Below are 23,880 nucleotides of genomic sequence, written 5' to 3'. Positions count from 1 at the left end.
CCCAGCTCCACCCCAGACACACTCACCTCCTCGCTTCCCTTTGACCATGTCGGGTACACGTCTACCTCAGGGCCTCCGCATTGCTGTTCCTGATGCCTGAAATGCTCTTCCCCTATTTAGCAACAGGTCTCACACTCTTACTTTTTTCTTTAGGTTGAAAGTCAGTGAGGCCTTCCCTGAACACCTGATACAAACTAGCAACCCGCTCTCACCTCTGGCACGGAAGTGGAGGGTCGGGAATGCTTGCTTAATTTCCCATAGCACATCCCAGCATCTGACATTTTGTGTATATGCTTCTTTGTTCATTCTAGAAGGTAAGCTCTATGAGGATAAGGCTTTGTCTGCTGGGTTCACTGCCGAATTCCCAGGCCCTAGATCATGGAAATGCTTAATAAGTGTTTGTGAATGACGAAAAGAAGGAGTGAATCAACTGTAAAGTTCTGGGCATTTACCACAGTTCCCACAGGAGCTGTCCCTGACCAGTGATGACACGCAGCCCACTTCCTGCTTGGCACTCCTTCCCAGCCTCCTTTCTCAGGTGGCCCCCATGCTTCCTGGGAGCTCACCAAGTCCCTCAATAAGAAGCACTTCCCAGCAGCCCCCATATGCCTCCTCTCCCACACCTGGCATGTTGTCCAGCAATTGTATTGTGCAGTTGCATGAGGCAGTCATCCGTGCATGTGATCATAGACTGAGCATGACTCCTAAATTGACTCCCATGGGGTATTAACTCCTGAGGGACAAGACTGGAGAGACAAAAGCAGCTGGGCCTGCAATGTCTGAATCCCCCTCCTCAGCCCTTTTGCCTCAGGAGGGGCAAGAGCTCGAAGGGCTTCTTTGTTGGCCAGTCTGCGTCAGGAGCCTGCCTCTGCGGCTGGGGGAGGTCTGGATGAGCATGACCTGTGTCTCTCGTATGCCGCTCCTTTCTATTAGAACGGTACTTCAATTCTGGTAAGTTAGAAGAAATGTCCAGCCATCCACCTCCATCAGAATATGTTTTATTATTATTATTGTACTTAGAGATGGAGTCTTACTCTGTTACCCAGGCTGGAGTGCTGTGGCACAATCTCGGCTCACTGCAACTTCTGCCTCCCGGGTTCAAGTGATTCTCCTGCCTCAGCCTCCTGAGTAGTTGGGATTACAGGCACATGCCACCATGCCCAGCTAATTTTTGTGTTTTTAGTAGAGACAGGGTTTCACCATGTTGGCCAGGATGCTCTCTATCTCCTGACCTCGTGATCTGCCTGCCTCGGCCTCCCAAAGTGCTGGGATTACAGGCGTGAGCCACCGAGCCCGGCCTATGTATTTTTTTTTAAATCATACACACATAAATATAAAGCAAAGGCTATGCCAAGATCCAGCTGGGGCCAGGCCTGACCCCTGCTCTGAGCATCTCGTTGGCTTCCCGTCAGTGGAATACAATGAAGGCATATTCCACTTGGTCTGGCGATGTCCTCTTGGGGCGATGAAAAGGAGGCATGTTAGTGTAGACAGCAAAGTCGTCCCCCTTCTGGGGGGCCAGGTTGATCACGTTGGAAAATATGGCATTGGCGTGGCAGGAAAGATCCTTTAGAGAGAGAACCCTGGTTAGAAGCAGATGGCTGGGCACCAGGGACTTCCAGAGACAAAACCAGGCACTGGGCTGTCCCTACAGGGCAGCTGGTAGAGCGCTGAGTTCTTGTGTGAAAGCCCTAAATCCCAGTTTTCAGAAATAGTTCCTCCAGGTCTGTCCCCCGCCTCATCCCACCACCCTCTGTGTGGGGTCTAGCTAGGAAGCAGCAAGAAGGCCAGGAGCCCCCCTCTAGGTGCGACTGGACTAGCTCCTTACCGAGGACTTGTGGGGAAAGTCTGTCTGATGCCTCAGTTGTTTCTTAAATAGTCCTAGAAAAATTGATGAACTCAGAGTCAGTCTGAGTTAGGTTAATAACCATCTTTACTTGGTTGTTTGCTAAATTTAGGGCTTAAATCTGAAATGCAAAATCCACCACACTCAGACCATTGGGCCTCTGAGACTAAGTTAAATTTCCAAGAAGACACAGGGGAAATGAGCACTCTCTATAATTTTGTTTATTATTTAGAAGAGATTATTGGGCATCAATATTTCTCTTAGCTGAGGCGTGTAGGCCATAAGCATATATGCAGAAGGCTTCTACTATACATGGTTTTCAGCATGGAGAACTTGTGTGATGAGTAAGTCTTATTGCTGTGTACAGAGTCCCCAGCAATTGAAGATAAGATGTCTTATCTTCATATCTCCTTCACATTACCCTCCCAGTACTCCCCTCACAAGGCTGAAGACACCCCCATGTCTGCCCCCAGTTTCAGCTCTCTTCATTCCCAGTTCCACCGCCAACTTGTTCAACTCATTCTCATGCCTCCATTTCTTCAGGGTCATGAACAAAAGACCCACCGGGAGCAAGATGAGGGCCACCACAGTGGAGGAGCCAGAAAGGGCTGTGGCCACTGTGCTTAGGCTGAGGGAAGCAACCAAGGGAAATGAGGACCATCAGCTGCTCTGGCTGGCTTTGGCATCCAGAAAAGTGCCCTGGGGCCTCCTTGCCCCTATAGGGGCTCTCCCACTTCCAAGCTCCCACCTCCTTAATGGCCAACCATCTCCTGCCTCCATGTTAGCCCCTCTCCCCAACTCCAGCCTCCATAGCCATGGCCCCACTCACATCCATCCCCACAAATCCCTTCCCCAGGAGCCCACCTTCCTCCTTCACGGGTCTAGCCGTTCTCTCACCCACCTGCTGAGTCCTGCAGTGCTTCAGAATGGTGATGTTCTCTGCATAAGGGAAGGAGAGGAAAGTAATATCAAAGAGATAACAAGGTAATTCTTGAACACATATGCAAATGAGCTCTACAGAATGCTGAATGGTAATATTAGCTATTGTTTATTGTGAACTTACTATATCCTGGGCACGTTCTTTATCTTGCTTAATCTTCACAAATAGACCTGAGATAGAAATAATCATTATTTCCATTATACAGTAAAGAAAAACAGCTCTTGGGGATCAGACTTGCTTAGGGTCGTAGAGCTGGTAAGTGGCAGAGTTTAGACATAAACCTGCGTCTCTCTGACTTTAAGCCGTGTGTTCATACACACTACATTCTGCTGCCTCCATGTGATCGTTTCACTCCAGAGCGCTACCATTCTTACTGAGGGTTAGCAGATACAACAGGAGGTCCAAGAAATAAGATAACCAGGATGTTTGTGGAGGGGCATGTGAAAGGGGTTGACAGAATCAGGACATCGGCAAGGCCACTAGAGCTACAATGAGGGAAAGGTGGCAGGTCTGAGAGCCTGCCCATGCTTTGGTGGGGAAGAGGAGAATTATTCACACTGGGAAAGAATTCCCCCCACCTCGAGGGAAGGAGACACAAAACTCATCCCCTCTCCAGCCATATTCTGTGTGCAGATTCTCAGAGGTAGAAGGAATCTTAAACCCTCCCATTGTATAGGTGAGGAATCTCAGAGAAAGGCACTTGTCTGAGGCAAGTGCTGGAGTCCACATTTTGACTCCAAACCCAAAGCCCAAAGCTCCCTTACCTGCATTCAGGCTTCTTCCTCTTTCTTTCTTTTTTTTCCTTTTGAGACAGTCTCTCTCTGTCGCCCAGGCTGAAATCTTGGCTCCCTGCAGCCTCCACCTCCAGGGTTCAAGCAATTCTCCTGCTTCAGCCTCCTGAGTAGCTGGGATTACAGGCACGTGCCACCTCACCTGGCTAATTTTTGTATTTTTAGTAAAGACAGGGTTTCACTATGTTGGTCAGGCTGGTCTCAAACTCTTGACCTCATGATCTACCTGCCTCGGTCTCCCAAAGTGCTGGGATTACAGGCGCCAGCCACCATGCCTGGCCCCCTTCCTGTTTTTTCCCATAAAGTGGAGCTGCATTAATTCAGCCCTTATAGCAGGTAGCACCTTTCAGGCCACATGTCTTGGGGAGCTGGCTGCACAATGCAGAGACTACTGCTAAAGTGGGCTGGAGGGAACCCACTGGATCACTAGGACAATTTACTACCCACGTTGGATAAATAGCATCTGGGAATACAAATGCCAAGCATTACAGCCTTTGGGGGCACCAAGGCCAGATGGAATTCTGCTGGATATCCTAATAGCTCACTTCCTTTCTGCCTTTGTCCCTGTCCCTCTTCTGAGTGAGATAGCTGACCTCACCAGGTTTGCCTTTGACAGCTACTGGATGGAGGGTAGAAAGGGGTCTTGGAAACCAGACCTTCCCAGTGCCCATGGTACCAGCCATGAATCACGCAAGATGAGGTACCAAGTCACAGGGCATGATGTGTGGGGGAGTGGAGTGTGGCAGATGACACACATAAGCCCTGAGCAACGAGAGGGGAACTTGGGTCCCCAGCTGGGGAAGGCTGGCGGGAGTACAGCACACCTGTTTACATCAAGGGGGAGATAGCATGATGTGTCCATCTAGGGCCAGAAAGGCAAGTACCTATCCTGGGCAGGCAGAGGAGGTGGGTAGAGGAGAGAAGAACAAAGAATGATGTTATAAAAGAGCCTGAGATTTAAAGTCCATTGACCTGGGTCTCGGGTGCTTCCTAACTGCGATCATAAGACAAACACTTAACCTTTCTGAGCCTCATCTGTGAAATGGACAGAACGTGAATATCTACCTCACAGAGTTGTTTGAGAACTCAGTGATCAGACAGTAATAACGGGCTGGGCGCAGTGACACGCCTACAATCTGAGCACTTTGGGAAGTAATGGCAGGAGGACTGCCTGAGCTCAGCAGTTTGAGACCAGCCTGAGCAATGTAGAGAAACCTTGTCTCTACTTTAAAAAAAATTAGCTGGGTGTGCTGCTACATGCCTGTAGTCCCAGCTCCTTGAGAGGCTGAGACAGGAGAATCACTTAAGCTAGGGAAATCCAGGCTGCAGTAAGCTAGGATCACACCACTATACTCCAGCCTGCATGACAGAGCAAGACCCTGTTACAAAAACAAACAAACAAAAAACAGGAATAACAATTGTGTATTGGTCTGGTTTATAGCGGGTCTTACCTGAGCAGGGTCATTGGGTGGGATTGTCAGGGAAGCATTGCTGGTTCTCGAGTCCTGGAACTTACAGTTGGTCCAATTCATTTTGCCAAAGAGTTCATCCAGGAGGTTGTTGTTCCAAGTATTGAGATTCCCGAGAGAAGTAGGTCCCCTTAGCTAGAAGCAGAGTTTCTCAGAGGTATTTAGAAGCAGCTGGTAAACACAGGACTCAGGGAGCTGGCCCCCCTCTTCCCCTCCCTGTTTTTCATTCCTGTCAGATGGGGAGATGGTGAAATTCTCACCACTGGAGGGGAAGGCCTCAAAGGCCATGGAGACAGCACCTCTTTCTTGGTGAAGGCATCTTCAGATAGAATTCAGCACAAGTGCGAAGGTGGCTCCCCAGCCCTGTCTGTCACATCCTCCTCTCATCTATTAGTATCTGAAGTTACCCTGATCATTTATGTGTTTACTTAATTATTGTCAGCCTCTCATATGAATGTGAGCTTCATAAGAACAGAGCCCTTATCTGTTTTGGCCAAACTGCCTAGAAAGTGCCTCATGCAATGAATAGGTCCAATATGCATTTCTTCAATAAATGAATGAATAAGTAAATGCCAAAGACACCTTTATAAAAGTCAGTGTCACCTGACCTCTGCCGGAATTTTGGGAAGCCTACACCACAGACTTTTGAACCTCTTCATTGATGTCAAATCTTTATCCTTTGAAGGAGAAATTGATTTCAAATAGCCCAAAGTACTCTGTTAAAGTAGAAGATGTTGAACTGAGTAATGTCAGTTTCAGAAAAAGAGAACACGTGCTTATGAAACACCTGCCTCGTGTGGGTGACTAAGGGGAAGAAGGAAGAGAAAGAGCAGGGGAAGATGCTGTCCCACAGCCACCACCACAGGTGTTCACCGGCCTCAGCTGCCACCCCCTGCTCAGGGTGAGAGGCGAAAAGGGAGGTACGCTTAAGGCCAAGTGAAAGAGGAACTGCCACCGTCTCCTCCCTCCACTCCTACCACATCCTAGCAAAGAAAGCTGCAGGAGCAGCCCGGAAATCCCCTCTCTAACAAGACATTGGAACCAAGAGCCCAGGTGACATGGGTGAGTCACATCACCTGCCTGGAATCAATTCCCCTATTTGTGAAATGAAGCAAGGATGAGAAGATGAACAAGACGTGACCAGGAAAAAGACCAGTCTTTTCATAAGCACCCGTCCTTGCCCCTTTCTGTCGTCACTTCCACATGTCACCTGGTACATTGTACATTTCTTCTATCAATTATGCTATTGGCCAGGGAATACTCAGAATTCTTTTAGAGAATAGGTTTTCTAAGTGTTAAAAATTATTTCTATTTTTGATTTTGTAAGGAGAGTAGATCATAATCTTTTCAGTGTGGGACTTTTTAAGTTTTTGTTTCATTAGGTCACATTCAGGTGGTTTTAGAATTCGAAAGGTACAAAGGGCTAGTCCTAGAGAAGCTGCTTATCTGCTCTTGACCCCAGCCATCTAGTTCTCCTCTCTGGAGGAAACCAGCCAGCCGGATTTATTGTGTACCTTATGCGTACATGAGCAAACACATAGACACACAGACACACAAACAGACAGACATACAGGCACACACCATAGACACAGAGACACACACACACATACAGACACATAGATATACACACACATAGACACGCAGACACACAAACACACAGACATACAGATACACACACATAGACACAGAGACACACACACATACAGACACGTACACACACACAGACACACAAACACAGACATACAGACACACATACACATAGACACACAGACACACACACATACAGACACATAGATACACACACATAGACACATAGACATACAGACATACATACGCAGAAACATACAGATACACAAACACAGAGATGCACAGACACACACACACAGAAACACACAGATACACACAGATACACAAACACAGAGATGCACAGACACACGCACCATCCAGGTTCCTTCCTCACAGATGATAGCAGACGACATACATTGCTTTGCCTTTTGCTCTTTCACTTAATATATCTAGGAGTTAATTATTATCAATACATACAGAACTTTCTCATTCCTTTTTTCCACTTCAGAGTGCTCTGTTCTGTGGCTGCTCACAGTTTTTAACCTAGTAGTCATTTCTATTGTTTCCAGTTTTTACTCTTGAAATGATGACGGAATTGTTAAGCTGTCGCAAACATCATTTGCACAGGTGTAAATATATGTGTAAAATTAGAGAAGTGGCTGTCACAGGAGGTTTGCAATCCGAGTTTGAAGAAGTCAGCATTTCTTTTTACACATCCAAATTACAGTGTTACCCAATGTGATACTCATATTCAATATCAGATTTCACTCTGGCTGTTTCTGAAAATCAAAATGCTCCTCAGAGAACAAAGATAGGACATCACTGCGGATATTCAGCAGAACTACCAACTTCTGCAGAGGCCGACCTCCAGGGAGAGTCCAGACGCCTTCTGTAGAGGCCGACCTCCAGGGGGAGTCCAGACGCCCTCTGCAGAGGCCGACCTCCAGGGGGAGTCCAGACGCCCTCTGCAGAGGCCGACCTCCAGGGGGAGTCCAGACGCCCTCTGCAGAGGCCGACCTCCAGGGGGAGTCCAGACGCCCTCTGCAGAGGCCGACCTCCAGGGGGAGTCCAGACGCCCTCTGCAGAGGCCGACCTCCAGGGGGAGTCCAGACGCCTTCAGCAACAGCAGCATCACCAGCGTGAGTGTAGCATCTCCCTGGATGATGACTATGGAGCAATAAACTCATGACACAGACATTTCCAAACAATTCAAGCAAGGTTACTGAGTTCCAACTATAGTCTGTTTAAAACCCAGGCTGTCCTATTACACTGGTCTTTACATTAAAACAAATACATAAAAAAAATAAAACCCAGTCCGTATGGATGAATAGAAAATGGCCTTGTCCACATATACACCATGGAATACTATGCAGCCATAAAAAAGGCTGTGTTCATGTCCTTTGCAGGGACATGGATCAATCTGGAAACCGTCATTGTCAGCAAGCTGACACAAGAACAGAAAACCAATCACCAAATGTTCTCACTCATAAATGGGTGTTGAACAATGAAAACACATGCACACAGGGAGGGGAACATCACACACTGGGCTCTGTTGGGGGGTGGGGGGCTGGGGAGGGATAGCAGGGGGTTGGGAGATTGGGCAGGGATAACATTAGGAGAAATACCTAATGTAGGTGATGGGGGGGGATGGAGGCAGCAAACCACCATGGCGTGTGTATACCTATGTAACAATCCTGCAGGATCTGCACATGTACCCCTGAACTTGAAGTATAATAATTAAAAAATTAAATATATATAAAAAAAGAAAATGGCCTTGTCGTTAAGAAACCAACGAGCTAAGGGAGCAGTTCTCAAAGTAGTCCAGGAACCCCCTGAGGGTTCCAGAGATCTTTTCAGAGGGTTCATGAGGTCAAAACCACTTTCTTAAAAAGACTAAGATACTAGCTGCGTTTTTCACTCTCGGTCTCTCTCAGGTCTACGGTGGAGTTTTCCAAAGTTTACATGACATGTGGTATGGCAAGAGACTGAGTGCAAACACAGACCTGAGAACTCAGCTGTCTTTTACTGAGCTAGGTATGAATAATGAGATTTGTACAAGCATAAAACAGTGCTCTCTCCTCACTAAATTGTCTATGCTTTGGGAAATACAATTATATTACATAAAAAGTGTTATGTTTAAGATGTAATGACTTCAGTACTATTTTCTAAGGGGATTAGATTAATATTTTTAAATGTTCTTAGTTTTAATTTCTAATGTGGTCAATGTAGATAGGTATAAACCACATAAAGAATAGTGTTTTGGGCTCCTTAGTAATTTTTCAGCGTGTACAGGGAGGCCAACGAGTTCGAGAGCTGCTGGTCTGAGGACTTATGGCATCTCTTCACCATAGGGCAAGACAGGAGCTTTTGCCAACAATGTTCTATGCTACATCCAGGGGTGCAAGCCAAAAGATTCAGGAGGAACGGAAATGGGCGTTCTCAAAGAGTGATGTGTCAGAACAGCAATCTCTTGGACGCAAGAATTCCCCCCAGAACCTCCTGGCTGGCAGTGCAGCAGAGTCCAGGCATGAGGGAACAAGACTCTGAGGCTGGGGGATCCTGGAGAAAAAGGAGGAGCCTGGAGAGGAAGCAGAAGCTGGATAAGCCCACCCCAGACTAAGCTGCTGACTATCTCCTGCTGTGATTCCAAGAGTGGCTGCCTCAAAACACTTCCTTGCAGGTGCTGGTGCCTGAAATTCCAGTGGAGGTGTTTCATTCCCTCAGCCAAAGGCAAATTCAATCCCAACAATGCCAAGTATCACTCAAGCTTACACAAGTGTGCAAATAACATTATGGAAGGTAGATTCGAAGGTCACACTTTAATAAAACAAGAGAGTGTGTCTATAACAGGAGTGGGGAGGGTGGAGCAGATGGCAATGGAGAACAAAGACTCACAAATATGAAATAAAAAGTAACAACAGTTCATGGACCCATGATGTAAGAATGTCACTGCGGAGATTGATCAATCTAGTTCTGGGCAGCTAAAATCAAAGAAAACAAATCCAATCCAGTCAATTTTTTTTTTTTTTTTATTTTTTTTAGCACATGGTATGTCCTTAGCAGTGTGAGACAGGTTGCAAGGATAGGGAAGAATGAGACACGGGCCCTGGATCTGGAGAGTGCTACCCCACGCTCACACCCACCCCAGTCTAGCAAGGAAAAGAGCCGCTACTGTAACAAAAGGTAGATGTATAATCAGAGCTAAAAAGATGTACGAAGAAAGGGCTACTGGATCAGAAAAGAGGAGCAGGTTGTTTCTAACTTGACTGATGAGGGAAGACTGCATGGAGGAGGTGGCATTTGTTGTGGTTACAGATGTTTAGAAGGATTCCTATGGGCAGTGCTGAGGCTGTAGCTATACCAAGGTGGGAGGGTGCTTGGAGTGAAGGCATGGCAGTTGGAACAGGCAGCCATTTTTCCTTCGAGGAACATCTGAAGTCATTACTAAGAGAGGGAGCCCTGAGGGCGAAAGGGAGGCTGTTACCTAGGATGCAGAAGGAGGCTGCCCCTCTGGTAGAGCCTTTCTACACAGCGGCTGCACTGCCAGCCAGGAGGTTCTGGGGGGGATTTCTTGCGTCCAAGAGATTGCTGTCCACCTGACACATCACTATTTGAGAACGACCATTTCTGTTCCTCCGGGGAAGACAGAGGGCAATAAAGACAGTACAGGAACTAGACTTCAAGAGCCCAGCGTGGACTGAGATCATATCTGATCTCACTTATCTCCCCAGATCCTAGGCCAGTGCCTGGAACACAGCAGGCCGCAATAGATGCTCACGGAATGAATGAGAACTTGGATACACTCCCTTTGCTCTTTTCCAGGCTGGCCGCATATGTGCTGCCATAAACGAGTGGAGCCATCAGGAGCAGAGGGGAGGAGGATGTCTGGGCACACTTCCTCCTGGCTTCCTCTGAAGCCAGTAGTCTCAGCATTTCTAGGACTTTCAGTGTTTTTCTGGTTGTTTTTGCAGAATTTCATTTCTCAAAATAGAAACCCTGTGTCATCTTGAAGTTTATTACTGAGACATTTATGGGTTGGGGTTGCTTTAAAGATCACCATCGGGTTTTTGTTTTGCACAGCAGCTTATTTGCAAACGTTAAACAAGTGCCTTGACATTTGACTTCCTAAGAAAATTAAACTGTCAGCCTCTTGGACTCCTACAAAAGAGCACCAGGGAACATGTGAAGCCAGAACTGTCCACAGGTGACTTCACAGGAACTGATCCCATATTACCATCCTTTACTGGCACTGTACATATCCTTCATTCAACTGAAAATTTTTTTAAGCAAGCACATTTTTATTTATTGATTTATTATTTATTTATTGAGACAAGAGTCTCACTCTGTCGCCCAGGCTGGAGTGCACTGGTGCTATCTCAGCTCACAGCAACCAACCTCCGCCTCTCAGATTCAAGCAATTCTCTTGCCTCCGTTTCTTGGGTAGCTGGGACTACAGCCGCCCACCACCATGCCCAGCTGATTTTTGTATTTTTAGTAGAGACAGGGTTTCACCATGTTGGCCAGGGTAGTCTTCTGACCTCAAGTGACCCACCAGCCTCAGTCTCCCAAAATGCTGGGATTACAGGTGTGAGCCACTGCTCCCGGCCACAAGCACATTTTTAACAAGTGCAAAATGGAGACTTTATGTACATCTCATGATTTCATTGACTACTCAGAACTGGGGATATTTCATGTGACCTCCAGTCAGCAGTATGAAGGATGAAACATACTTATCCCTATTTGTAGCTGAGGTAACTGAGTGATAAGTGAATTGTTTAAGGTCACAATTAGCAAACAACAAAACCAGCATCCAAACAGAGGTCTCACAATCCCTTAGACTACTTCCATTTACTACACAGATTGTTTCTATATTATTTTTATTAGCTGTAATGACCATGTAAATTTTGGAGTAGCTAAGGACAGTTGCTCAGGTTGTTTATTGCTCAAGGGCATAACTTCTGAAGAAACTATCCACATCATAGATTCATCATGTTGAAGTCGTTTCACATTTTTATTTAACTGCTGACTCTAAACGTAGGTGACATATTCTTATTACAATAATTTTCTGGCAAATAACAATAAAATGTCTTTTCTAACAAAAATCCTTTTTTTGTTGTTTTTTGGAGACAGAGTCTTGCTCTGTCACCCAGGCTGGAGTGCAGTGGCACAATCTCGGCTCACTGCAAGCTCTGCCTCCTAGGTTCAGGCAATTCTGCTGCCTCAGCCTCCCAAGTAGCTGGGATTACAGGCGCACACCACCATGCCTGGCTAATTTTTCGAATTTTAGTAGAGACAGGGTTTCACTGTGTTGCCCAGGCTTGTCTTGAACTCCTGAGCTCAGGCAATCCTCCTGCCTTGGCCTCCCAAAGTGCTGGAATTACAGGCGTGAGCCACCACACCCAGCTAAAATAATTTTTTATGATAATTTTCTTTCAAATGGAAATAGGCTTTCTAACAGGGTTGACATTTACTTCGTAAGTCGAAGCAGGATGTGTTTGACAAAGATGTTGGTTTCAGTAGCCAGGGCCACAGCAACTAGTGCTTCCAAACAAGAAGTCGCTTTTCCAACTCTCGTTTTGATTTATATCTGATTTTTTTAATCCTGTATTAGTATTTGTTTATTGGCTAAATGTGAAGTTCTGCACCACAGTTCATATTGTCTGCCTGAATGGGAGCTCTGAATTTCTAATTTAGATCTGCAGATTTTTATTATTGCATAACTCACTGTTGTGGTAATTAATGATCACAGGCCATTATATATTCATAAAGTAATTATTTTATATTCATAAATTAGAGACTACTATGTCACGAATTGTTCATTATATCGCAGCGATTGTTTATGGGTTGTTAAAGGAAATTTCTTCAGGAGAAAAGTTAACTAACTGCTAGTAAAGTTTCATGGCTTATTATATATTATATTTTTTAAAGTTTTAAGTTCTAGGATAAACTACTAGTATGTTTTAATAATATTTCTTTAACACTTAATAAGCTAATATAATATTTGTCTCCCAGAATATTGAAAAGAAAAAAAACTAAAATCGAAAAATGAAAAGCTGTCTAGATAAAAAGCAAAATAAAACTATTTGGACTGTTAAATAAATTTAGGGAGAAAAAGGTGGAATCCCAAAAGAAAATAGAGAGTTTAGGGCTGTTTGTTTCAGCGAATGTGTCACAGAAATGTGAGGTGCAAAGTTACCTTTTAGTTCAATTGTCAGTCATAATCAATGAATGTCAAGAAAAACTAACTTTTAAAGTACAAAGAGTTCACACACATGGACAAGTAGTTTGAATAGGAAACAAAGGCATGTTCTTGCCGAAAATGATTCCCCTCAGGTAAGAAATTATTTGCTCTTTACAAAAGATAATACAGCTTGAAAGTTTTTGGAAATATAAAGGACACAAATTTTTTGCAAATGGTCAGGGGAAATAATAATGACTAGATTCTGATTACTTTATTATACTTCAAAGGACTCTGTATTTTGCCAGCTCTTAGAGAACAAAAAATCACCTGGAAAATAGGAAAGAATGCCAAGATTGTACAGCACTTAGCACGCTTTTTCGTAAACATAAAGAATCTGAAATGAACATCAATAGGATGCTAAGTAATCAAATTTCAAAACTGATTAGAAATACATAATTATCAATGCTGCAAAACGGACTCTATATGATGAGGAAAATATTACATTGAACACATAATAAACTCAATTCTGTGTTGGCAAGACAATATCTAGCATTCAGAGGATTACCTATGAAAACATATAAGCAGTATAATAACAGGAATTTTCTTCATTTACAAAAAGCATAGAAGCTTAATAGAATTTACAATATACAAATATACACTTGTATATTTCCAATATATAATATATTTGTATATATAAACATATACTTGTATACTATTGTACAAACATTAGATATCATATATTTGTATAAACACCAAATAACATGAACACATAATTTAGCAGATGAAAAGTAAAACCAAATAATTAAAACACAGCAGATCTGTTGACTGAAATCATTTTAGGCCTTGTAAGCAATGCTGAATATCACACAGTTACATAACTTGGGGTACATTTCCAGATGTAAATCATGTGGAACAGTTGACAGTTAGTTTTAGATTTGTAAATTTTCAGGATGCAAATATATCTATATGTAAAAATTATTATTTTTTCCTACAGTAAATGATGCAGCTGGAGGATTATTTAGGTTTTTGGTAGACCATCACCAACAAAAACACTGAATCTAGGCTATAATGATTTGAGGGAGCAGTGATTCAGCAAAGATGAAAAAAATTATGACAAACATAATGGATTTCAACATAAGTCCCCAGAAGATTCTATGGCTGCCTATTCTTTAGAGTCAATAGTGAGTAAAATATTAAAATGTTCTGGCCAGGCACAGTGGCTCATGCTATAATACCAGCACTTTGGGAGGCCAAGGTGGGTGAATCACCTGAGGTCAGGAGTTCAAGACCAGCCTGGACAACATGGTGAAACCCTGTCACTATTAAAAATACAAAAATTAGCCAGGAATGATGGCAGGTGCTTGTAATCCCAGCTACTCTGGAGGCTGGGGCAGGAAAATCTCTTGAACCCGGGAGGCAGAAGTTGCTGTACTCCAGCCTGGGTGACACAGCAAGACTGTCTCAACAACAATAACAACAACAAAAAAGTCCTTTTGGCAACATTGAATCCTATTATATCACCAAAGAACTGTTTGTCTTCAGCAAAACTTTGGAGAGTAATGAAAACAGAGTAATCAAACATAAAATCAGGACTACTGCCAAATAGATGATAGAAAAGTAGATTTGAAAGCATTGTGACCAAAAAAAGTCAAGTAGAGACATGGCACATTCTTTTACAAATCATTGATATTAATAATAATAATAAGATTCTAGGCTGGGCACAGTGGCTCATATCTATAATCCCAGCACTTTGGGAGGCTGAGATGGGAGAATTTCTTGAGGCCAGGAGTTCAAGACCAGTCTGGTCAACATAGCGAAACTCTTGTGTCTACTTTCAAATAAAATAAAATTTAAAGATAATAATGATCTAAAACATAAGCCAAAGCTATACTTTAGAAAATATATACTTTTAAATATATTTGCTCAGCACTAATTTGGCATAATATTTTAAGTAAAATTTATGACAAAATATATATCAAAATAAGCAGAAATTAAAGCCAATGTACCTAATATCTTTGAAAATGTCAGTAAGATTAAGAAGCTGTTGGGAAAAAATGAAGTTTAATCCAGTTCCTTAAACCACGCTTAGGAAATACATGTTATTGATGCTAAATAAATTGTAGTCTCATGACATTGATGCCAACTTCTCCAAAATAGAAGTTACCAGAAAAAGGAAAGAGAAGACTCATTTTACTGTGACTCATACCACCTAGCCCTTCTACAATCTGAAGGTCAATAGCAAAATTAATTTTTTCCTATATTGGAAGCAATAATATCTCTTTAAAAGAAAGGTTTATGATACTCAGAGAATATCATGGTCTTTTCAGTGTTCTAGATGACATGCATAAATTGAGAAATTATGATAAAGATGAGCTTCTGCCACCATTAAAAATATACGATTGAAATTGAGAAACAGACTAGGAAGAATGATAGTGATGAAGCATTGGTGTAAGAGAAACTAAAATCCTGAAGTTGCTTTTGAAAATCTAGTTCATATAACAGGGTATAGCGGCTCACACCTGTAATCCCAACACTTTGGAAAGCAGGAAGATCGCCTGAGCTCAGGAGTTCAAAACCAGCCTGGGTAACATGGTGAAACCCTGTCTCTACACAAAAATTTAAAAATTAGCCAGGCATGTTGGTACACGCCTGTAGTCCCAGCTACGTGGGAGGCTGAGAGCAGAGGATTGCTTGAGCCCAGGAGGTTGAGACTGCAGTGAGCCATGATCGTGTATTCAAGCCTGGGTGACAGAGCACCTGAGGTCAGAAGTTCAAGACTAGCCTAGCCAACATGGCAAAACCCTATGTCTACTAAAAAAATATAAAAATTAGTGAGGTATGACATTCCACACCTGTAATCCCAGCTACTCAGGAGGATGAGCATTTTGGGAGGCCGAGTCGGTTGGATCACAAGATCAGGAGATTGAGACCATCCTGGCTAACACAGTGAAATCCCCTCTCTACTAAAAATACAAAAAATTAGCTGGACGTGATGGCACATGCCTATAGTCCCAGCTGCTTGGGAGGCTGAGGCAGGAGAATTTCTTGAACCCAGGAGGAGGAGGTTGCAGTGAGCCAAGATCGTGCCACTGCACTCCAGCCTGGGTGACAGAGCAAGACTCCATCAAAAAGAAAAAGAAAAACAAAAACAAAACAGTGACTGAGGCAAGAGGACAGCCAGCAAAGCATCTGTTCTCTTCTATGTGCTTGTTACCTCGTGCATGTGATTACTGTGTGTGAATCCACCTGACAGTGGCTGATGTCTCCCAGTCACCCGGGATACAGTCCAAAGCCTACCGAGGCATGAGAGGCCCGGCATGATCTGAGTCCTGCCTACCTCCCATCGGTGCTCTTCTACACTTTATGCTGCAGCCAGCCTGGGCTTCTTGTAGTTTCTCAGTGCCCCAGGCTCATTCTTGCCTGTGCACACTCGGCCCCACCTCTACATCCCCCTCCTTCACGGGAGGGCTGCGAGAGGCTCCCACACACCACTGGCAATCATAGCATTCCTCATACAGAGCTGTCATCTGTTACGTCGCCTGCAGTCTGCCTTCCTCCCTAGACTGCCACTCCTTCAGAGAGGAGCCGTGTCTCCTGTCCTTGCAGCCAGGTGGACTGCCCAGTCTCTGCACCCGACTGATGCTCTGTAGTGCTCTTATTGAAAGAAAGACCCATGCACATGGCCAAATATATCTATCTCTTTAAAGAAGTTCCAACTCTAACAACCAAAGAAATTAAATTAAAACAATTTGAAACTATTTTAAAAAAATAATTAAATGCTCAGCCCAGCGAAGGTTCTGCAGACAGATCCTTTCTAGCAAGAAGGCAAATTGTTACCATCTCTCTGAAGGGCAATTTGGTGGTGGGCATCAAAAAGCAATGAAGGCCAGGCATGGTGGCGTAGCAGGAGAGGTGGGGAACAAACCTCTTGAACACCGAATTGAGAAAAGAAGTGGCTTTTTATTCGGCCAGGAGCTGTAGGGGGCTAACGCCTTGTCCACCAAGCTCCCTGAGAAGCAGCTTCTTTCCCTTTTTAAGGGCTTAGAACTCTAAAGGGAGTGCAGAGATGAAACTGTGTTATTGTCCATGGTCTGGATGTTTGACCTCACAACCTTTGGCTTTATTGATTTGCTAGTTCATATGCAGTGCAAGCAAGAACAGGCAGGGGAGGGGCTTACAGAAGCAACACAAAGTCAGTAAATTATTAGTTGGCAGAGGTATTTTCAGGAGGGAGGCTGGGTTGTGCAAACGTGGAGGACGTGACCCAGTGCCAAACTCTGGCCGGGAGTGATACATTCTTTGCAACTCTTTCAAGGCTTGTAGATAGCAGAGATGCTGGGAACCAAAAAGGGAGTCATTTTCCCAGTCCTTGGGCCTCTTTATGGTCTGGTCAGTGGCATCAGCAAATTGCCTGACCATGGACTCAAGCTCTTTGGTATTTTATCTCTTTTCACCCTTCTCATCTGGAGGGAGGAGGTGGAGGCCTATGAGGAGGGAGTCTCCCCTTTCAGTGGCTCAAGCCTGTAATCCTAGCACTTTAGGAGGACGAGGCATGTGTATTACTTGAGTTTGAGATCTGCCTGGCCAACATGGTGAAACCTTGTGCCTATTAAAAATACAAAAATGTGCTGGGCGCCTGTAATCTCAGCGACTCTGGAGGCTGAGGCAGGAGAATAGCTCTAACCTAGGAGGCAGAGGTTGCTGTAAGCCAAGATCATGCCATTGCACTCCAGCCTGGGCAACAGAGCAAAACTCCATCTCAAAAAAAAAAAAAAAAAAGCAACTTCTTTGACTCAGCAACTCGGCTTAGAGGAATTAATCCCAATGACATTATTAAGAAAATGTGCACAAAGATCCAGGGGTAAAGCGGGGGACTACAGTGTCATTTACAACAGCAGCAATTGAGAAGCAACCTTGATACCCAGTAATGGGGGCTGGTTGTGTAAATTGTAGGACATCCATGAGAGGGAATACAATTTAGCCATTAAAGTCACTGTGAAAACAAACTTCTTGACAAGAAAAGATGTTAACACCATATCGTTGGGTCAAGAAAAGGCAGATGACCCAACAGAATGTCAAATATATTCCATCAAAATAAACATGCTGTGTGAATGTGTGCTTGCTAGTGTATGCGGTCCACTCTTTCCCCACTTAACAATATAGTATGGCCATATTTCCATGTCTACATCATGAGAAAAATGCCAAAATGAGAGTAGTAATTATCTCTGGGTATAATTATCATTGAGATTCCTGGTGATTTTAATATTCTTTATTATTACACCTCTGCATTTCCTAATTTTTTTAAATTTAATTTTATTATAAAAATAGAGACGGAGTCTTCTTATGTTGCCCAGGCTGACCTCAAACTTCTTGGTAGAAACAATCCTCCCACCTCCCAAAGTGTTGGGATTACAGGCATGAGCTACGCACTGCTCTGTTTTCTAATTTTTCTGCAGTGACTATATATCATGCTAAAAGAGAGAAAGATGAGAGGAGAGAAAAGATTTTAAAAAGAGTAGGCTGCAGAGAGAACTGGCCTCCCCTGGGAGTGTTTGCCTCCCAGAGGCTGAAAACCAAAGAGAGGACGTGGTCCAGTAAGAAAGGAGAAAAAGGGAATTAGGAGAGGGAAGAGACTGAGTTGAAAACGCTAAGCTCTCCCAGTACTGAGAAAACAAGTTTGAAAAGTGAAGCTCGTTTTTCAAAACAAGTGTTGAGAGAAGAAAGGAACTGCCAGAGGCAGCCTGAGAATAATGGAAGTTGCCTGTGAATGCAGCACCTGGGGGAACAAAATTCTTGTGACAGTGAAACTTCTTTTTACAACACTTAGAGTTTTTCTTTTCTCTTCTTTCTTTTTTTTTTTTTTTTTTTTCTGTTTACAGAACATCTCTTCTTGCACCTAACAGAGCTCATAATTTATCTTGCCACCCTGATCTTTTTCTAGTAATGCCTGCTACTTTGAATGTAGGTCAACGGAGAGGCGCTGCAATTAGCCTTTTTTTTTTCTGCAATGGATCTATTTTGATATGTGATGAGCAAGGGTTAGACTATCTTGACATTTACTGAGATGGGTGTTAAAATAGAAACCCATCTCAGTAAATGTCCCCTTAATCTTCTGCACTCAGTCTTGTTGGAGTCACTTTATGCGTAGCTCATTTTGAAAATCAAAGCCTTGTGCGGAATAGATGTTAACCACAGGTAAAGTAAAAGGGAGGGATGTAAGGGAAAGAGAGCAAGTGAGAGCAGATGCTCCAAACCCCTCATTCCCTTCTCCAACCTGCTTTCCATCACTCGTTAGACATTCCAGGTTGTTTTCGTTGATGTGTGTGTGTGTGTGTGTGTGTGTGTGTGTGTGGCCACTTTCAGGAAGAACTCGCTGGACCACCCAGAGGGAGGAGGGGTGTCCAGTACCCGCCGTTTCCCCCAGCAGCCTCCTACCCAGGGCTTGTGTGCCTTTAGGGGCAGTGAAAGTGTGCACTCTCCCAGGAACTGCCCTCTCCCCACACGCCTTCTCCATCCCCTTCCTCATGTTTACTGCAGACCCAGCACACCCTGGCCTGCTCTGCCACTCTGGATCCCTTCGGATTTCAAGCCCTGTAGCCAACACGGGCAAAGCCAAGGAAGGCGCCTTTGGCTTTCCCACTACAGAATGGGCACTTGTGTGCTTCAGTGGGGGCAGAACCCTTGTAGCAGTTTCAGGAGCAGGTGACAGGGCCCAGCAAGAATGGCAAGTCAGCAAAGAGTTGGCTCCTTATTCCGCATTGATTGAGAGCCCTGCTTTGAAAGGCTCTCAGCCTAATTACAAGTTTATGTAAATTTCCCTCAGCAGTCTCTAAAAGTGCCACAGTGTTCTCTAGGGTGATAACTTTGTCCTTATAACTTTGTCAGGATTGAGGTCATTTCTGCTTTGTTTTTTCAGACATAGCTCCTGTTTTCTAAGGTCGTGGATTTGGGGATTAGGGGAGGAATAAATAACAAGCTTTAGCAATTACAGAAAAACATCTTTATGTTATTCTTCGCGTTTAAGCTGCTCAAGGGTAGTTTATCCTCCATTGGTCTTTTCTTATGGATTTTTACAGGAAAAAAAATGTGTTTAAAGATCACGTAGATGCCTTGACAATCTCCACTGCTGACACGTTGAGAGATCTTGGAGGGTTTGTTTTCCAGAAGTAACTCAATCGGGCCCTTGTTCATATAAAATGTTTTTTCTCCTTTTATTTACGGTCACACAGTGTTAGGAGTAGTCGGGATGCATGGAACAGCAGGCAGGCCATTGCTGGTAATAGACGCGCCTAAGAAATAGGTTCTCAAGGCCTTAATAGCAATTGCTTCTGTCCCTTTTCCCCAATCCTATCTGCAAACCCCAGAACAAAACTTCAAAGGGAAGTAGATAAAGGATGTATTCCCTCACCATTTTGTTTTTTGAACATCCAGGCTCAAAGATGAAGTGAATTAATGTATGGCTCAGCCTAGCTGAACAAATAAAAATCACTATTCAGCCCAAAATCTATTTAGAAGATCTAACTACTGCAGGACACTTAAATTTACCCTCCAAGGATTTGGAACAAGAAATGGCAACTCATTTGGAAAATTAATCTTCATAAGCCTTCTTAGCAGCAATCAGCAGGCATTGAATAAAGAAATTTGGGTAAGGCCTGAGTTGGGTGGGGCTGTGGGTGCACATGGGGGCTTCACTGCCTTTGGACTAATCAGCACAGTTGGGAAAAGCCCCAGGCTGGACTCCATTCACGCTTTACATCCAGTTTTGAAAAGGGAAGAGGCTGTCAGAGTCTTAAAGAGGGAGCTCCTAAGGGCGTCCCAGCTTTCATGCTGCTCGAATAACATGGCTTTTTAGGAAGGATTAATAAGCAGGCTTATTAAAGGATCTGGCTCTCGTCTCTGATCCACTAAACAGATAATGAGGATTTCTAGCTATTAGAGCAATGATACCAGATCACAATTCCCAAGACATGCACCAGCGTGAAGCCACTCTGGAAACCGCCTGCTGACTGGGCAGCCATCAAAAGACCCCTAATCCTTGAAAATGAACTTGAGGTTTTCTGACCACCCACGCAACATGAACTCACTTGCCTGGAATTTAATGTTCAGCATATTCAACAGAAATTTTTGACATGAAGAAATAATAGGCTCTCAGATTTTTTTTTTTAAATTCGTATTTAGGAAAAAAATTCCTCTAATTCCAGGTGCAACCCATTAGGGATTAAGCTACGAGAGCAGCCAAGTGTGGTGGTGAACACCTGTAGTCCCAGCTGCTTGAGAGGCTGAGGCGGGACGCTTGCTTGACCCAGGAGCTGGAGGCTGCAGCAGGCTATGATCACGCCTGCAGATAGACACGGCACTCCAGCCTGGGCAACAGTGAGACCTCATCTCTAAAACAAACACAAAATGACAAAGACAGCCTAATTCAATTTCCTCTTTCCCCACCCGACAGGCTTAGGATCACAGACTGTAGGGTTCTCTTTGTTTTATAGGGATGAGAAGCTACCTGTCCTAGGCACTTAGTAAATTCGGGACCATGCCAGCACTAGAATCTGCCCAGGTGCTCCCAGACCTGGATGGGCTTGTTCCTTGCACCTAGAAATCCATGATGAAGAATAAATCATACATGGTGTCCTTAATGAGCCCCTTCCATAGGCAGGTTTAATAGAACACACAAATCAGTGGGGGGACCCCTGTAGAATGCATCTCAAATTATGCAAAATATGAAGCCACGTGCTACTGGTCGGGGAAAATCTTGCCCTTTGAGTCAAGTGCACCTGGGTTCAAGTCCTGACCCTGTGCCTCTTACTAGGTGGTAATTTGGGGTGGTTATCAGAGCTCTTGAGTCTCAGTTCTTTATCTGAAAAAATCAGAGAAAACACTCCCTACCTAACCAAATGAAACTAAGTTTAAAGAAGATAACATTTGTAAAGCTGGTAGCTTAGCTGCTCAGTTACAGTTAGGCCCTCTCCTACTTGCTGCTGCCTGGATTTCTTTTTTTCTTTTCTTTCTTTCTTTTTTTTTTTTTTTTGAGATGAAGTCTCACTCAGTCACCCCCAGGCTGGAGTGCCATGGCTTGATTTTGGCTCACTGCAATCTCCACCTCCCAGCTTCCAGCAATTCTCCTGCCTCAGCCTCCCGAGTAACTAGGAGTATAGCACGTACCACCACACCAAGCTAATTTTTGTATTTTTAGTAGAGACAAAGTTCTGCCATGTTGGCCAGGCTGGTCTCGAACTCCCGACCCCAGGTAATCCACCTGCCTCGGCCTCCCAAAGTCCTGGGATTACAAGCCTGGATTGTTTTTACCTTGGAACAAAGGGTACAATTACAGGGAAGGCTTAAATGACATGAGCAGCACATTTGCTAAGGTAATCAGTGATTGGACAAACATGAAATACCCAGGAAATCTTAGTCTGGCCAATACAAGATTCTGAGCGCTTTAGATGTTCAGCAAGAAGGGCATCTTTAGTCTGATTAGAGGTTAAAGGGAGCAAGAAAGGATGAGGGAGGGGAGGCCAGCACAATACATGTTTCAATAGAAACATAACGCAAGCTACATGTGTAATTTAAAATGTTCTAGTAGCCACACCTAAGAAGTAAAAGGAAGCATGTATCAGTATTTTTCTTTTTTTTTTTGAGACAGAGTCTTGCTCTGTTGCCCAGGCTGGAGTGCAGTGGTGCAAACTCGGCTCACAGCAATGTCCGTCTCCCAGGCTGAAGCATTTCTCCTGCCTCAGCCTCTCAGGTAGCTGGGATTATAGGCACAAGCCACCACGCCCAGCTAATTTTTGTATTTTTAGTAGAGAAGGGGTTTCACCATGTTGGCTAGGCTGGTTTCCAACTCCTGACCTCAAGTGATCTGCCTGCCTCAGCCTCCCAAGGTGCTGATATTGCAGGTGAGAGCCACAGGCGAGAGCCACCCAGCCCAGCCAGTAATCTTAACAGTACATTTTGTTTAACCCAATATATCAAAATGCCATTATATCAATTTGTTCACAAAAAAAATTGGTATTTTTTGTTCTTTTTTCCTACTGAGTCTTCAAAATTGGGGTGTATTTTACACTTGGAGTACACTTCAAGTGCTCACCACCCTCGATGGCACAGGTGTAGACACATAGGCAAATCCCCACATTCATCCACTGTGCTGGGTGTTGGGAAGCCAAAAAGTCTAGATTAGAGCATGGGTTTGTCCACAAGGGACTCAGTTTCTAGTTTGGTATCTAGAACAGACGGAGAACATTCATCCAACAGTGTACATTTGCCTGTAGGTTCCCACACTGCTTAGCATAAGGTAACCTACAGCTCAAGCCTTTTCCTATAAGCCTTAGGCATACCTCAACCACAATGTTCCTTCCTATGGTTGACACAAGCAGTTGTCAGATGATGTAATTGATTTGGGGCTTTGGGACATCCAGCACCCTAGAAAACAGTTCAAGGGAAGGGGGGGATGTCTTGCTTTCTAATCCCTTTAGGCTACCGAGTGCCCACTTTATACTGTGTCAGCCCAAATTCCAGACAAGTAGGAAAGAAACTGAAAGAGAAGTCTCAACCCTGCACAGAATGTTTACCTGTCTCCTGGGGCAGCAGCGGCAGCAGGAGGAGCCATCCGCGTTGAAAAGGCAGCGTCTCTCACTGCCAGCTGCACCCACCCTGCCCTGTCTCTTTCCCTTGCCCCTCCCTTGAGAGCCTCCTCTTCATTTCCTCTACTGCCTGGCTCAACTCACAGGGAGACTCCCACCACCCCTCAGTGAAAAGCCAGTGGCTGATTTGGCTTGCAGAGCAATCTTCATGCTGCGCAGGCATAAGGCTCAGCAAAACCAGAAATTGAGGTTTGCTTTAGATTCCCTAGCATTTTCTGAAAAGCCCTTTTCCCCTTTATGCAATCCCACCCCTGTAGACTCATCTCAGATAACACAAAAATGAAGCCATGTGCTGCTGGTGGGGGAAACAATCAGTTTAAGGAAGAACCAGGTTCTTCCTCAGTGATTTCTGCTGAGACATGAATTCATACTAAGAAGTTAATGACTTTCCAGGCATATTTGCATTTTTAAATGACTGATTAATAATTTTAAAAAAGGAGAGCTCAA

General features: G+C 44.2%; 1 long non-coding RNA gene across 2 annotated transcripts; it reads right to left on the bottom strand.

Annotated features, from left to right (window-relative positions):
• Positions 1 to 982: 982 nt before the first annotated feature.
• LOC103789303 (uncharacterized) lies at positions 983 to 23,427 on the bottom strand. Of its 2 annotated transcripts, XR_008477897.2 has the most exons (7): positions 23,362 to 23,427; positions 5,029 to 5,181; positions 3,551 to 4,936; positions 2,910 to 2,956; positions 2,748 to 2,785; positions 1,829 to 1,881; positions 983 to 1,567 (listed from the first exon to the last, which is right to left on the bottom strand). It is a non-coding gene; the product is annotated as an uncharacterized LOC103789303 (long non-coding RNA). The 2 variants fall into 2 exon arrangements; XR_008477896.2 differs by lacking the exons at positions 983 to 1,567; positions 1,829 to 1,881 and adding an exon at positions 2,339 to 2,474.
• Positions 23,428 to 23,880: the final 453 nt, after the last annotated feature.

The sequence above is a fragment of the Callithrix jacchus genome, chromosome 19 (assembly GCF_049354715.1).
Source record: "Callithrix jacchus isolate 240 chromosome 19, calJac240_pri, whole genome shotgun sequence".
Taxonomy (NCBI): domain Eukaryota; kingdom Metazoa; phylum Chordata; class Mammalia; order Primates; family Cebidae; genus Callithrix; species Callithrix jacchus.
This window is presented reverse-complemented; position numbering and strand designations above follow the sequence as displayed.